The 13,541-nt window shown below is 50.8% G+C and overlaps 1 protein-coding gene across 1 annotated transcript in view; it reads right to left on the minus strand.

Moving 5' to 3' along the window:
* LZTS1 (leucine zipper tumor suppressor 1) overlaps positions 1–13,157 on the minus strand; it is a 65,091-nt gene extending 51,934 nt beyond the window's left edge. The window contains exon 1 of the mRNA XM_081570886.1: positions 12,878–13,157. The gene's annotated coding sequence lies outside the window, so the exon portion shown is untranslated. The remainder of the gene's footprint in view (positions 1–12,877) is intronic.
* Between the last annotated feature and the right edge of the window lie 384 nt (positions 13,158–13,541).

Here is a 13,541-nt window from a genome sequence, read left to right on the forward strand (position 1 = left end):
CAATGGAGCTAAAAAAATGAATATTTACACACAAACACACACACACAACCACGGAGGAGGAGGAGAAAGAAGGCAATATCGAGCTCTCTTGGAAGGAGCATGAAAACACCAGTTTGCTTGTTTCACTAGAGAGGACTCAGGTATAGGCTCCTGGAACTGACTCTGTCCCCAAAAGGAGCCATTTCCCCTGGGTCCCCCCAGGCTACCTGCTCCCATCTTAAGTGTTATTTGCGTGCGTGTATGTTCAGGCACTTCAGTCATGTCCGACTCTTTGCAACTGCATGGATTGTAGCCCACCAGGCTTCTCTATCCATGAATTCTCCAGGCAAGAATACTGAAGTGGGTTGCCATGCCCTTCTCCAGCGGATCTTCCTGACCCAGGGATCGAAACTGCGTCTCCTGCATTGGCAGGCAGTTTCTTTACCTCTGAGCCACCTGGGAAGCCCTAAGTGCCACTGAGGGAGAATAAATGTCCCTCAGAATTCAATCCCCTCAGCCTTTTGCATCCTCCTATGGGAGTCTCTGCCAGACCTTGGCCATCTTGCAGCTGTGCATCTCCCACAGACAGAGTGCAGAGACAGAAGTTTCATTTTATTTGTTTTTCTTTCTTCCCCCTTTCCTGACCATACATGCTACCTAATCCAGAAAACATCCAGATCAGAAAGACATTGCCTTTGAAGCCAGAGGCAGGAGGAAGAAAGGGATGCAGTCTAAACAGCTTCTCTCGTCATTCACCCTGGGGAGAAATCTTCCTCTCCTAAACTCTGTCCCACACATGTGCACAAGATGGCTTTGTGGCGTTTTCCTGAGGCAGCAGAAAACCCCAAGGTCTCTGAGTACCTCCGTCTCCGCTCCTCCTCCTCTGCACACATATTTGGCTCAAGCCAATGTGAGCACCAGGGCTTACCTGGTGGCTCACAAGGAAAAGAATCTGCCTGCAATGCGGAAGACCCAGATTTGATCCCTGGGTGGGGAAGATCCCCTGGGGAAGGGCATGGCAACTCACTCCAGTATTCTTGCCTGGGAAGTCCCATGGACAGAGGTGCCTGAGGGCTACAGTCCATGGGGTCTCAAAGAGCCAGACACTATTAAAGCGATTTAGCACAATGTGAGCAAGAAATTCACTTTCAGTGCTGAGCCTTGATGTCAGAGCAAAGATGTCTTGCTCATCTGTTCTACATAATTTTATAAGTCAATTTTAATTTAGTCAATTTGACAACAGTGATGGAGATCCAGAGTGACAGAGGTGGTAGGATTCCCTCCCATCTGTTTTCAGTTACAATTATCCCCCTTCGCCAGAGTGAGCAGACAAGAGGGAAGCTGTCACAGGCATCATTGCCTGACCCCTTTGCCGTGTACCTGGACCAAGGGCTCATGACCCTTCTGCATAGACAACTCAGCCTCCTGCTGGGTTTCCTGCCCTTGGAGCTGATGGAAAGAGGATGAGACTGACATAAATTGAGCTCCTACTATGTTTCACGTGCTTTGACTTATACTCGCTCTTGCAATTTTCATAAAAATTCTATGTGGGACACAAAACATTTTACAGATGAGACAACTGAGGCTCAGAGAGGCTGAGTGACTTGCCCAATATCACACAACTCTTAGGTAGCAGAGCTGAGATGTGAACACTGGTCTGATTCCCAAATATACATTCTTTCTGCGGTCCCTTCCCAGACTCATCCATAGGACTGGCAAGCGTGAAAAAAAATCTATGCTTTACCTCTATTAGGATTTACCTACTCCCTCTACTAGAGCTGAAGGTTAACATCCAGGTGAGAAAGAACTGCTCTGGGAGCCTAAGAGCATGTGGCATGGGCTGGAGTGTTTTGGGAGAAAGAATCTGTCTCCAGGTGACACCTCACTGGAGACTTCACATGACACTGCCACGGCCTTGCCCCTCCCTTGGCTAGCCAGGTTTTACCAGGTAAGAGGTAGCTCTTGGGTAGGTATCTTGCTTGAGGAACCTTCCAGAGGAAGATGGGGAATGGTGTTCTGAGAGCTTCAGAGATAAGGGCAGGGGACCCCTGGCACCCTGTCCTTCTGAAACTAAAGGAGGTCCCTGATTGATGGGACTGGCCTCTCCAGGCCCTGGAATGCACACCTGCCTCCTGTCCTGGAGTCTCTCCTGATGTGGCATCAAACATGCTGGGTGGCTACAGTGGCTGGTGGTACCTGCAATCTTCCCATTTAAACGTCCCAAGCTGAAACTGAAGCTCCAATCCTTTGGACACCTAATTTGAAGAGCTGACTCATTGGAAAAGACCCTGATGCTGGGAAAGACTGAAGGCAAAAGGAGAAGGAGGCAACAGAGAATGAGATGGTTGGACGGCATCACCAACTCAATACACATGAATCTGAGGAAACTCTGGGAGATAGTAAAGGACAGAGGAGCCTGGTGCGCTGCAGTCCATGGGGTTGCAGAGTCAGACACGACTTAGCGACTGAACAACAGTAACAACAAATCTTCTCATTTAAACTGAGCACAAGTGAGACAGAGGCAGAGACCTCATTTCTCATTTTTGAAAGATGGCAACTGGTAACTACAGCCACTGGTGTCGTAAACCTCACTGTCATGTTAGCCGAGAGCCCCTCAGAAATTTTAGGACAAAGGAATCATCAGAGGAACAGAAAGAAATAAAGCATCCAAAGCACTCAGAGAAACAAGACAAGAGAGATAAATGGAGACTGTGGGTATCAGCTCTCTGGCATACAAGGAGAAAGCCTCAAAGACTGAGAGCATCTCACTACTGACAAGCTCTCAGATGTCCCCTTGGGCAAACCTTCCTGACACCCCAGGTTGGAGGACCTGATGAATCCTACTGGCCCCAAGTCCTTGTCTACAATTAGCAGTGGGTGAATGAAAGGAGTCTGAAGTGGGAGCACCAGTCCTGGTTCTACACAAACTAGCTGTGGGACCCTGAGCAAATAAGTCCTTCTCCTGCCCAAGCCTCTGTCTCCATCCATTAAAAAACAACAACAAAGAAAAGCCCTGGGCTTCCCTGGTGGTCCTATGGTTAAGAATTCATCTTGCAATGCAAGGGACACCGGTTCGATTCCTGGTCTGGGAAGATATCACATACTGCAGAGCAACCAAGCCTGAGGGTCGCAACTACTGAAGCCTATGCACAGAGCCTATGCACTGAAATAAGAGAAGTCACTGCAATGAGAAGTTTGCACACTGCAATGAAGAGCAGTCCCTGCTCGTGCAACTAGAGAAAGCCCTCATGTAGCAATGAAGACCCATCACAGACAAAATAAACCCTCCCCCACCCACTCCCTCATCCTCCTTGATTTCTTTCAGGTCCAAAGCTATGAGGTGTTCCCTATGTCTTCTGTCATAAATAAGGCCTAGACTCTGCACACTGACCTCTGACCTCTGACCTCTGAACCTGGACTAGGAACTCCCCTCTCCTTGAAGCCTCGGCCACACTATGTTTCCAGACTGCGTGGGACCTCTGGGAACGTGTGCCATCAACTATGACATGGGAGAAGACTAGAAAGGCATTTTAATAAATGTTATTTCTAGAAAGAAGCCTCTCTACCTCAAATCCATCCTACACTCCGCTGCTGGATGAACTTCTCAAAACCAAGGTCTGTTCAATGCCACTCTTCTCCTTAGGACTTCAGTGGTTCCCCACTCCATGCCAAACTCTGAGCCAGACACACAAGACCATCCTTGATCTGACTCAACTTGCCTTTGTCTCCCTGCCACTTTGGGTCCCTGTCTGTGCCACCCACTCCCCCATCTCTTTGAATCACACCCAACCCACAGGGTCCTTCTCAAAACTGTATCTTCCAAGAAGATGTTTTTAGACCAACTGGGCTTTGTACTGTGATTTTGTAAAATGTGTCTGTCTCCTGTCCCAATACAGGATGCCCCACGATTCAGCAGAATATTTGACACGAACCTAGCATTCTGTGACTTTAAAAGAATGAAACTAAAAGAGGATGAGTTGTGTTCCTAGAGTCTGAAACAGCAGCTCTTAGGGGTAAGTAGAAAAAAGACTTGAGGAAGGTTTTGATGTGTATAGATTGGGATTTAAGGGGATTCCCTAGCAGTCCATTGGTTAGAACTCTGCACTTTCACTGTGGAGGGCACAGGTTCGATCCCTGGTCAGGGAACTAAGATCCCTGTAAGCCCTGTGGTGTGGTAAAAAAAAAAAAAATGATATTTAAGGGTCCTTTCCACCCAGAGACTTTGTGTTTTATACAGAGTAGGTTGCACTGCTTCAAAGAAGGCTCTTCAGTTTCCTAATAAATCTTGGATCGCTGGCCTTAATGGTCCTGTGACAGCTCTAGCATAGAAGCAAGTCTATCATCTAGAGAAGCTTCTAAGTCAGCAGATGGCTGAGGCACTGCTAGGAGGCCTTGGGACACTGACAGCTCTGCACTCCTGGTTATCCTTGTAGATGAGACATCGGCTCGGGAAAAGCCAAGCATCCTGCCCCTGCCTGACCGCAGCCAGCCCGGAGCCTTTGAGCAGGGCAGCTGCAGGCCCTCTGAGGGGAGGGGCGCCGGCAGCGGGGGTGCCTTTCTGGGTCCCTGGGGTGGGGCCCTCCCTTCTCTGTGCAGGTGGAGGGCTGGGGGCTCTGCCCACTGGCTCTTGTTTTCCCCACCTGCCTGCAGTGTGGTTTGTCTGCCGGCGCCGGCAAGGCGTAAGGGCTGGGGGAATTTGATCAGCAAGGAGGGGGAGGTTGTCTCCCCAAGATATGAGCACAGTCTAATCCCTCCCTCTCGCCTCCAGGGCGGGCAGGCTTACTGCTGAGATGCCAGGCAGGCGGGGGAGCAGGCAAGAGCTGAGGCTGAAGTAGCTGAAGGTTGCCATGGGTCAAGAGGTGCCCTGGGTGCCTAACTATCCTTCTGAACCTCTGCTGCCCTGATCTCTTGACCGCTAAGGTGCTGAGGCAGATGTGGCCCAGGCATCCTCCAGGCTCTGCCTCTGAGCGATTGGTTGAAGGTCAAGGGCAGATTCAGGGCTCCTTCACCCAGACTTATGCCCTTTGATATTCTCAGCATGGTTCCCTGGTGTCCCTACCTCCCTAGCTGTGTGGAGGCTTCTGTTCACAGGGTTTTCCCATTATCTTCCTTGAGAAAAGAGTGGGAGGGAAAGGAGGCCGGGTCACGGGCCCGCCAGGTTTCAGGCCAGCTGAGGTTGGCATTGAGTTCTTCCAACCTCTCCCAAGAGACCAAACAAATGTTATCAGCGACTCAGAGAGCCTCCTGTCAAGGTCACTCTACTCTGCCTGATGCTGTCTCTGCTGTTTGACATGAGAACTGACTCTGCTGTCCACCGCCCACCAGCTCCAGGCACTGGGCAACCTCTCTCCATGACAGTCTTGACCCCTGGCTGGAGATCGCGGGGGCCTTCCATGCCAGGACGAGGGCCTCCAGGTTTCTGCTTCCTTAGCTGATCTGTTCTTTTGTGGTATTAACCCTTTCCCTCCCTGAAGCTTCCTCACCCAGATAGGAGACCAAGCCCTGAAAGATCCCCTGTGATTCCTCCTCTTCTCATGTGCCTGGGATCCCAGACCCTATGGTCCTAGGGCAGCAGGTAAGGAAGTGTTAGTCTCTCAGTAGCCCCCCATACTCCTCTGTCCAAGGAATTCTTCAGGCAAGAATTCTGGATTGGGTAGTAATCCCCTTCTCCAGGGGATCTTCCCGACCCAGGAATCAAACCCAGGTCTCCTGAATTGCAGGTGGACTCTTTACCGTCTGAGCCACCAGGGAGGGAGACCTGAAATGGCTGGGTAGGAAGGACCACCATAGCCCCCACCACCCTCAATCTCGACTATGTGGGCCTCAGCCCAGAGTGTGTCCAGGGCCTGGTGCTAGGCACAGGGAACATGACATACTGTCCTTTTCAAGAAGTTTATCACTGGGAATTCCTGGGCAGTTCAGTGGTTAGGGCTCCAAGTTCTCACTGCCGAGGGTCTGGGTTCAATCCCTGCGTGGGGAACTAAGATCCCACCCATGCAATATTGCTAAAAATAAAATTTTAAAAGTTTATCAACTAGGCAGGGAGGAAGGATATGTTACATTTTAATTCATGGGAACAGATGTTCAAGGGAGAAATAAAGGACCAGACTGGGCAGCGCAGCCCCAGTAGTGAGTATACCCCTCTCACCCTGGGTCTCCTAATAGTCCAGCACCCACTCACCTATGGCCCATTGCCCCACCACCCAGGGTGGCTGGGGTCACGGGGACAGGTGCTGGCAAGCCTGAGCTTTGTTCCCCTGCCTCCTTTGCTTTCTCTTACCTCCTTCCCTCTCCCCTTTCCTTGCATGCCTATGCTCAATTCTCTCTCTCTTCAGCAGGAATATAATGTTCGGCTGCTTTCCACCCACTCTCTGAATGCTGCCAGCGAATAATGACTAAGGTGGTGGGTGGAAGTACAGCAAGTTGAGACCAATTTAGCAGTCCGGGGTGCCAAGAGGAGAGTGATTTAGCAGCAAATAGCTTTGCAAACAGCAAGGAGAGTGAAGATGCCCCCAAAGCCAACAGACCAGTGAGCCAAGTGCATAGCCCTGCCCAGGTGCCTAGGGCAGGGACTGCCTCAGCCGCCTGGCAGCCTGTGCAGGGAGGTTAGGTCATGTGAGGGGCAGGACTTGTCCTGAAATGCCGACTCATTTTCACAGCCGTGCCCACCCCCTCTCTCAGCTCTACTTTGGACATCTTTGAGGGGCCCATGTCCCTGTACATCCCTGGGGCTGGCAGTTTCACTAGATTTCTTCTAATGGGTGCTGGGGCCTCAGAGGATCTACAGCCCTGAGGGGCTGATGGGAACTGGATAGACTGCTCTGGGCATGGCAGAAACAGAGGTCATGTGGTTTCGGGGGAGGGGGCTGCCCCCAGCATGCTGTGGACCATGCCCCAGAGAGAGGCCAACCCAAGTGGACACTGGTGTGGGGCTTGCAGGGCCTGCCAGCCAGGAATCTTGAGGACTGGTATTATGGGATGTGGCTGCGAGTGTGGTGGGTATCAGAAGAGAGCTTACCTGAGATGCAGAGATGATGAGAATGCATGGGATGTACGTGTGTGTGTATGTGTGTGTGCACATGTCTGCCCAGAGTCATCTTGAAGGCAATTCTCTTCTCCCACAGTGATTAGCTGATATGGAAGCAAATCTGTGGGTGATCTGGGGAGGGCGGCTCTTTCCTGCCTTTGTTCTAGACGCTGGACGAAACCCACATCACATCTGTTCAGACACCAATTTGGCCTGTCACTTAGGAAGAAAAATCACCTCTCTGCTGGACTGATTAGGACAATTAGTTTTAGCTGTTAGGGCACGTATGCACCCGCACATAAACACACACACACTCACTCACTCTCTCCTCTGTCTCTTTCACCCTCCCCCCATTCCCCCCCTACTCCCCTGCCTCCCCTACTTGGAGCCCCACTGCACCCTCTTGCCACCAACCCTCCATCCAGTTCTCTCATCTGGGAGGCAGCCTCTGTGTGTGACCACCCCTGAAGTCTGGTTTCCACACGCTGCTCACATTACCAACGAAGAGACTGGTAATCCCATTTTAGTTTAGGACTTTGTTGCATATGGATAAGGTGAGAACACTGAATTAGATTATGGATGAAAACTTGGTATTCCAATGAAATGTTGTTAATTCAGACTCTGTGAAGACAAAATCTGCATAATTTCAGCACGGCATGGACTAAACCTTATGAGTTGACTAGCTATAAAGAGAAAGAACTGACATAAAACGCATCTAAAGTGCATAAAATGCATTAAAGTGCATCTCAAGTAGAGATCCCATTATGCCAGGTACTTCTTATTTCTTGTTTATTGAGCTTAAGCCATATGAATAACAAGTGCTTGGGGATAAGAAGGGGGTGAACAGAAAAAGGGGAGAAAATTTAAGACTTTCATCAAGCTTGAATTATAATAATTATGGAACTAAATGAGTTCTTATAATTTTAAAAATCTCTCTTCTCTCTGTACGTTAAACACTTGACAACAATTCACTGAACCTAAATCTATTTACTTAATTCATCTGCGTGGTTACTGCTCGGATTGAGAGTCAAGATGGCCCAGTTCAACCCCCAGCATTCCATTTAAAGTCTTGGGTAAAACTGCTTTACTTCTCGTTCAATTTTCTCATCTGTCAAATTGCAGGAGAAATCTCAGAGTTGTAAATAATAATAATAATCCTTTTAAAGTTAAAAAGTGCTATTAAAATCACTACAGTAGGAAACCCAGGGATGGTCAGGCTATCTGGTGGGAGCCTATTGTCCGGCAGGAAGTAAGAAAGAGAAGTAGGATGGAGATTGCAGATACAGAGGCAGCTATGCAAAACGGCAGCAGCTAGAAGCCCAACTCACCCCACCTGACTCTGGCTGACACATCCTGGCCCACTTTTCCGGACCCCTGGAAGAGCCCATCTGTGGCTAAGCTATACACTCGCTTGGCTGGAGGCAGTTGTTATGAGCAGAGATACCTCCCACTTGGCATTGCCCAGTTTTGTCTGGTCTGCATGGCTGGTCAAGCCAGTTAAAAGGAGGTAACAGGCTCCCTCCAGGGGCTCCCCTTGGAGAGAGAGACCCATCTCCTGGACTCTGAACTTGCATCTGGGAGCTCTGACCTTGTTGCTGCTATGCTTCCTCTCTATAAGGAAGGTATAAATCCCTTTCTTAGGTTCAGCTTCAAGGTCTCGCTCACAGCCACCTCCACCCTGGAGTCTTCTAGCTTACCTCCCTCCTGGGGAACAGCTGCCATGTTCAAAGTTGTCCTGATCCAGTTTTCAACGTACTTGTCACTGATTCATGGGGGCTGGCTCCTCTTCAATCCTCATCACAAGTTTTATTTAGCCAGACCATTATTTAGTCATTTTGTTTATCCCCCATCACCCTGGCACCTTGCATGGATAAGACCTTTAATAATGAAGCAACTTAGCAAGCATGCACATCCATATAAGGTGCCAGGGAGATGAGGGATAAACTGGGCTTCCCTGGTGGCACTGTGGTAAACAATCTGCCTAGAGATGCGGGTTTGATCCATGAGTTGGGAAGATCCCCTGGAAGAGAAAATGGCAACCCATTCCAGTATTCTTGCCTGGAAAATTCCATGGACAGAGGAGCCTGGTGGGTTACAATCCATGGGGTCTTAAAACAGGCAGACACGACTGAGCACAAGCATGAAAGAACGCAACACATGAGATTTTCAAACTTGGGTGATGATCTTTGAAAGGAAAACGAAAATCATCAAGGACCCCTGAGAAAGCATGTGAAATCCTGACACGAGGAATAACGGGGGGGTGCAAAGGGCATGGGAAAGGAGTCACCAGACTCTGAACCGTGTGACCTTGGGCAAATCACAGCCCGATGACCTCCTCAAACATGGGAGTAACTCACACTCCCAGCAGAACCGTGAGAGTGTCCATTTCAGAACAGTGTTTTTTAAACTGCAGCAGCACAAAAATCTATTCAAAAGCCAGCTCAGTGACCCACCATGTAAATCGTCTAAAGATTTCCCAGGCAGTTGGAAAGATTTCCCAGGTTTGTTGGCCAGACCCCAGAAACACCTCATCATTGCCCTAGAACCACTGCCCCCTGGGGGTTCCCACTGCAGGATTTTGAAACCTCAAATCTAGATCACACCTATCACCTCCTACTTGTATAATTATACTTCTTGGTCGAAGGACCTGGAGATAGAGTGCGTAGGCTGGCAGGGTGGGTGGAGGCTGGGTTTTCTTTAGGCTCCCAAACTACTGGAGGCAGGAACCAAGATGGAGGAGCCTCAGTTAGGCAGAAGCCCTGAAACAGCTGGCCCAGTAATACAGACAGGAAAATCAGAGGTCACACCAGTCAGGTGTCCTTCAGCAGAAACCTGCTGCTGGGAAAAGTGCTTCCACCGAGAGTCTCTGATACCTCTTTTCTGACCAGTTACTTTATTAAACACACATTTTCTAAGGACTTCCTCCTAAAAGCCAAACACTACTCTGAACTGGGAATTGATGACACAATCTCTGCCTCTAGGAACTTTGCAGGCTCTTCAGGAGCCTGTGGGTAAATGCCAGGAGAGCGAGGAATGATGGGAAGGCAGGTGACCCAGACTTAAAGAGAGAAGGACAAGTTGTTGGAGGAGTTGATCCTGCATGGTTAAAACCTAAAGCACAAGCGGGGGCTAGTTGGATGGAGGTAGAGGAAGAGGGCAAGAATATTTTGCACAGAAGAAACATGTTTAAAAGTAGCAGAAGAATGTGCAAAGAGCCAGGGTCAGCGCTAAGCTGAGCTCAGACCCTTGCTCCTCCATTTCCTATCCTGGCAATGGGATTGAAGTCTCCTCCTCTAACAATCATACATACCCTGCGGAGCTGTGCTGAAAATTAAAGGAGATAATGAGCCAAAAGTACTGGGCACACAGGGTACTTAGTGAAGGGTATTAAATGTTGCTAAATATTTCCCATTACACTAGTCTGTAAGCTGCATAACCATTGGGTTGCCATCATCGGTTTATTCATCTTTGTAGACTCACTTTCAGGCCCAGAGCCTTGCCTTTTGTAGGCACCAAATGAATATTTTTAAAATGAATGTTGAAAAAGTGCAAAGGCGTATACTTATGTTTTCGGGATCAGAAAGCCATTTTTCCATAGCTAGAGCCCGCCTATCTCTGTAGCCATATAGGCTGCTGCATGGTTTCTCAAAATAGCTCAGCAAATTTTTCCCTCACATGGTCCCAATGCACTGGCTCTCCCCAAGCCACACTACCCGGCTGCACCCCTTCAACGGCAACTATCCTGACACATGTCCACTGGGACACACAGGCAGACAAGGGGTTCCTCCTATAGCCAGACAGGAGCAGAACCTGAACTATTAAAACAGGTTCTACCTTGTGAAGCACAGAGGCTGCCATCAACATTCAAAAACCCCACCATCTCAAATGCCCCATCCTCCCTCTTGCTCACATGCTGGAACCTTCAAAGAGACACCCTTCTTTTCCAACCTGAGTTTCTTCTCATCACCAACAGATGAGTGTCCCTGGCTCACATCCACCCAGCTGATCCCTCCTGCTTGGACTCCCACTTGTAATGGCTGACTTTGCTCCCATGAACTGTGGACCTCAGGAAAGACCTGCTACTCTGTGGCCTCACTTTTTTCACTGTCAGAACACAAGAGAGTCAGCGATGCTCCATGCTCACCTGGTAGTTATGTCTCAAGGGTAAAGGAGATAACAAATGAGATAACGTCTATGGTGCACAGAAAACACCTCAAGAAGAAAGGCTCTGGATAAATACAAGGTGTAAACGCCACACCTGATTAGCGTGTGTGCCTCTGTCCACAGACTTCAGCCATAGACTTCACTCTTCTCCACACCTGAACATAAACACCCTTCCTGACTGTAATCGCTGTCTCTGCTACACACACGTGAGTACATATACCCACAGACTTCTAGCACCTATATTTCCCTCAACATGCCCAGGGAAAATTGTTTTTGAACTCAGAGGAAGCTCAGGTTACAAATGCTCTCTTGCAGCTACACACAGGCTCTTTTTCAGGACGCAGGAAGAAGTGCCAAGTAGACAGCTTATCTCTCAAGCAGGGCACCTCAGCTCCCACCATGAGGCTGCAGGAGATCCTTACCTGGCACAGCTCCTGCCAAGGGCTCCCCAGGACGAGATGCCTCCTTACTAGTTTGCCAGCATCCAAGACCAGAACAGAGGGGCTGATGGCAGTGAGAAGATGTGATTGGAAGGCCAGAGGAAGGACCCAGACACTTCAGACGCTCAACCCCCTAAGTACTCCTCATTCCTGGGAAATCAGGGCCCTGAAGTCAATGAATCAGGAGCATTTTCCTAGGCATGACACAACCGTGGGCAAGCAGATCGCTCAGGTCCTCCCCAGTTTAGTCCTTTCCACTTGGAGCAGGAACAGGAAAGCCCATAGTGGTTGGTGCCTGTTGCTGCTGAGTTTTGTGCTCTAAAGGCTGGAGTTAAGCATGTGGAAGGGTGTGTGTGTGTGTGAGTGTGTGTGTAGGGGAGTGGGGAGAGAGTGAGGGGCTGACTGTCTGTGGTGGGTGAAAGAAAGAAATGAACGTGATGTGTGTGTAGGTGTGAGACTGTTGTGTGTGTTGCTTTAGCTGAATGACTCCAGGCAGTGCTAAGTTGCTTCACTCGTATCCGACTCTGTGCGACCCCACGGACTGTAGCCCTCAGGGCTCCTCTGTCCATAGGATTCTCCAGGCAAGGATACTGGAGTGGGTTGCCATGCCCTCCTCCAGGGGATCTTCCTAAACCAGGGATGGAACCAGAGTCTCTTACCTCTAACTTGCATTAGCAGGCAGGTTCTTTACCACTAGCGCCACCTGGAAAGCCCCAAGCAGGCAGGGGGCCACTTAAATACCCAGGTTCATCACCCACCTCCTCTATCGATCTCAGCCCCTGTGACCTATTCCTTCAGTGGAACAATCTATACCTCCAACTGCACCCGTGTCCCCGCCACCAGTGCAGACACACACAGCCCATCTCCAAAGTTCCAGACAGCAAAGTTCAGTGGCCCGGCCGTGGCTGTCAGACCCGGCCCGCACACCTCCCGCTTCCTCATTTCTGGACTCGGTGTCACCCAACACCTCTGCCCCCCCTCCCCACCCAGATCAGACTCGGGACGAGGAGTAGATAAACCCGGTCTGTAGGAGACAAAGCCGGAAGGACGGGCGCACCCTCCTTTCTTCTAGGCGGGGACCTGACTAGCCGCACGCGCCCGGGCAGAGGGGAGACCCTGACAGTTACATGCGGAGACAAAGACACCTGGACAGACGCCGGCATAGACAGACAAAGACCGACTGACGCGCTGGCACGCCGCGGGGAGCGCAGTTTCCCCGGAGCCCGGTTCCCTCCTTGCGGACTGAGCGAGACCCAGTCCACCTCACCTTATCTGTCCTTGCGCCTGGGGCTGACTTCAGGTTTTTTTTTTTCTTTTCCAGCGTGTTTGGCGATGTGCTCCCGTCTCTCTTCTCGCGCTGGCCGGGCGGGTCCCGAGATTGCTCGCAGCTCCGGCTCGCTAGACGAGGCAAGCAGAGAAACTTTCTACCTCGCCTCCCGCCCGGCGCCGGCCCGGCCGCCCGCCCGCCCGCCCGCTCGCTGGCTCCCTGAGCGCCGGCCCCAGCGCGGGTCCCGGAGCCTCCGGCGGGCGGGAGGGCAGGGCGGGGCGGGAGGGCCGGGGCGGGGTCGGCGCCGTTCATTGGCCAGGGCGGGGCGGGGCGGGGTGGGGCGGGGCCGGCGCCGGCGCCGCTCGTTGGCTAGGGCTGCCGGCGGCTCTTCCTAGGGGCTCGGCGGCCTTTGTTCCCAGCTGACAGCTGGGGTTGCCCTCGACCTCCCGCTCGCCTGCATCCGCCTCCTGCGCGGGGTCCCAACTTCCCCAACTCTCCGATCTCACTTTCAGCAGATCCCTCCGGGTAGTCCCGTCTGCTCGGTCTTTTTCTCCCCCGCCTCTCTCTTCCCCCATACCTTATTTTTTGTCTTTTTCTTATTTCCCCCTTCTTTTCACCCCCTTCTTCTTAACACGTTTCATTTTACCCAGCACCATCTCCCCAC

The sequence above is a fragment of the Giraffa tippelskirchi genome, chromosome 1, assembly GCF_054371585.1.
Source record: "Giraffa tippelskirchi isolate mGirTip1 chromosome 1, T2T-mGirTip1v1.2.pri, whole genome shotgun sequence".
Taxonomy (NCBI): domain Eukaryota; kingdom Metazoa; phylum Chordata; class Mammalia; order Artiodactyla; family Giraffidae; genus Giraffa; species Giraffa tippelskirchi.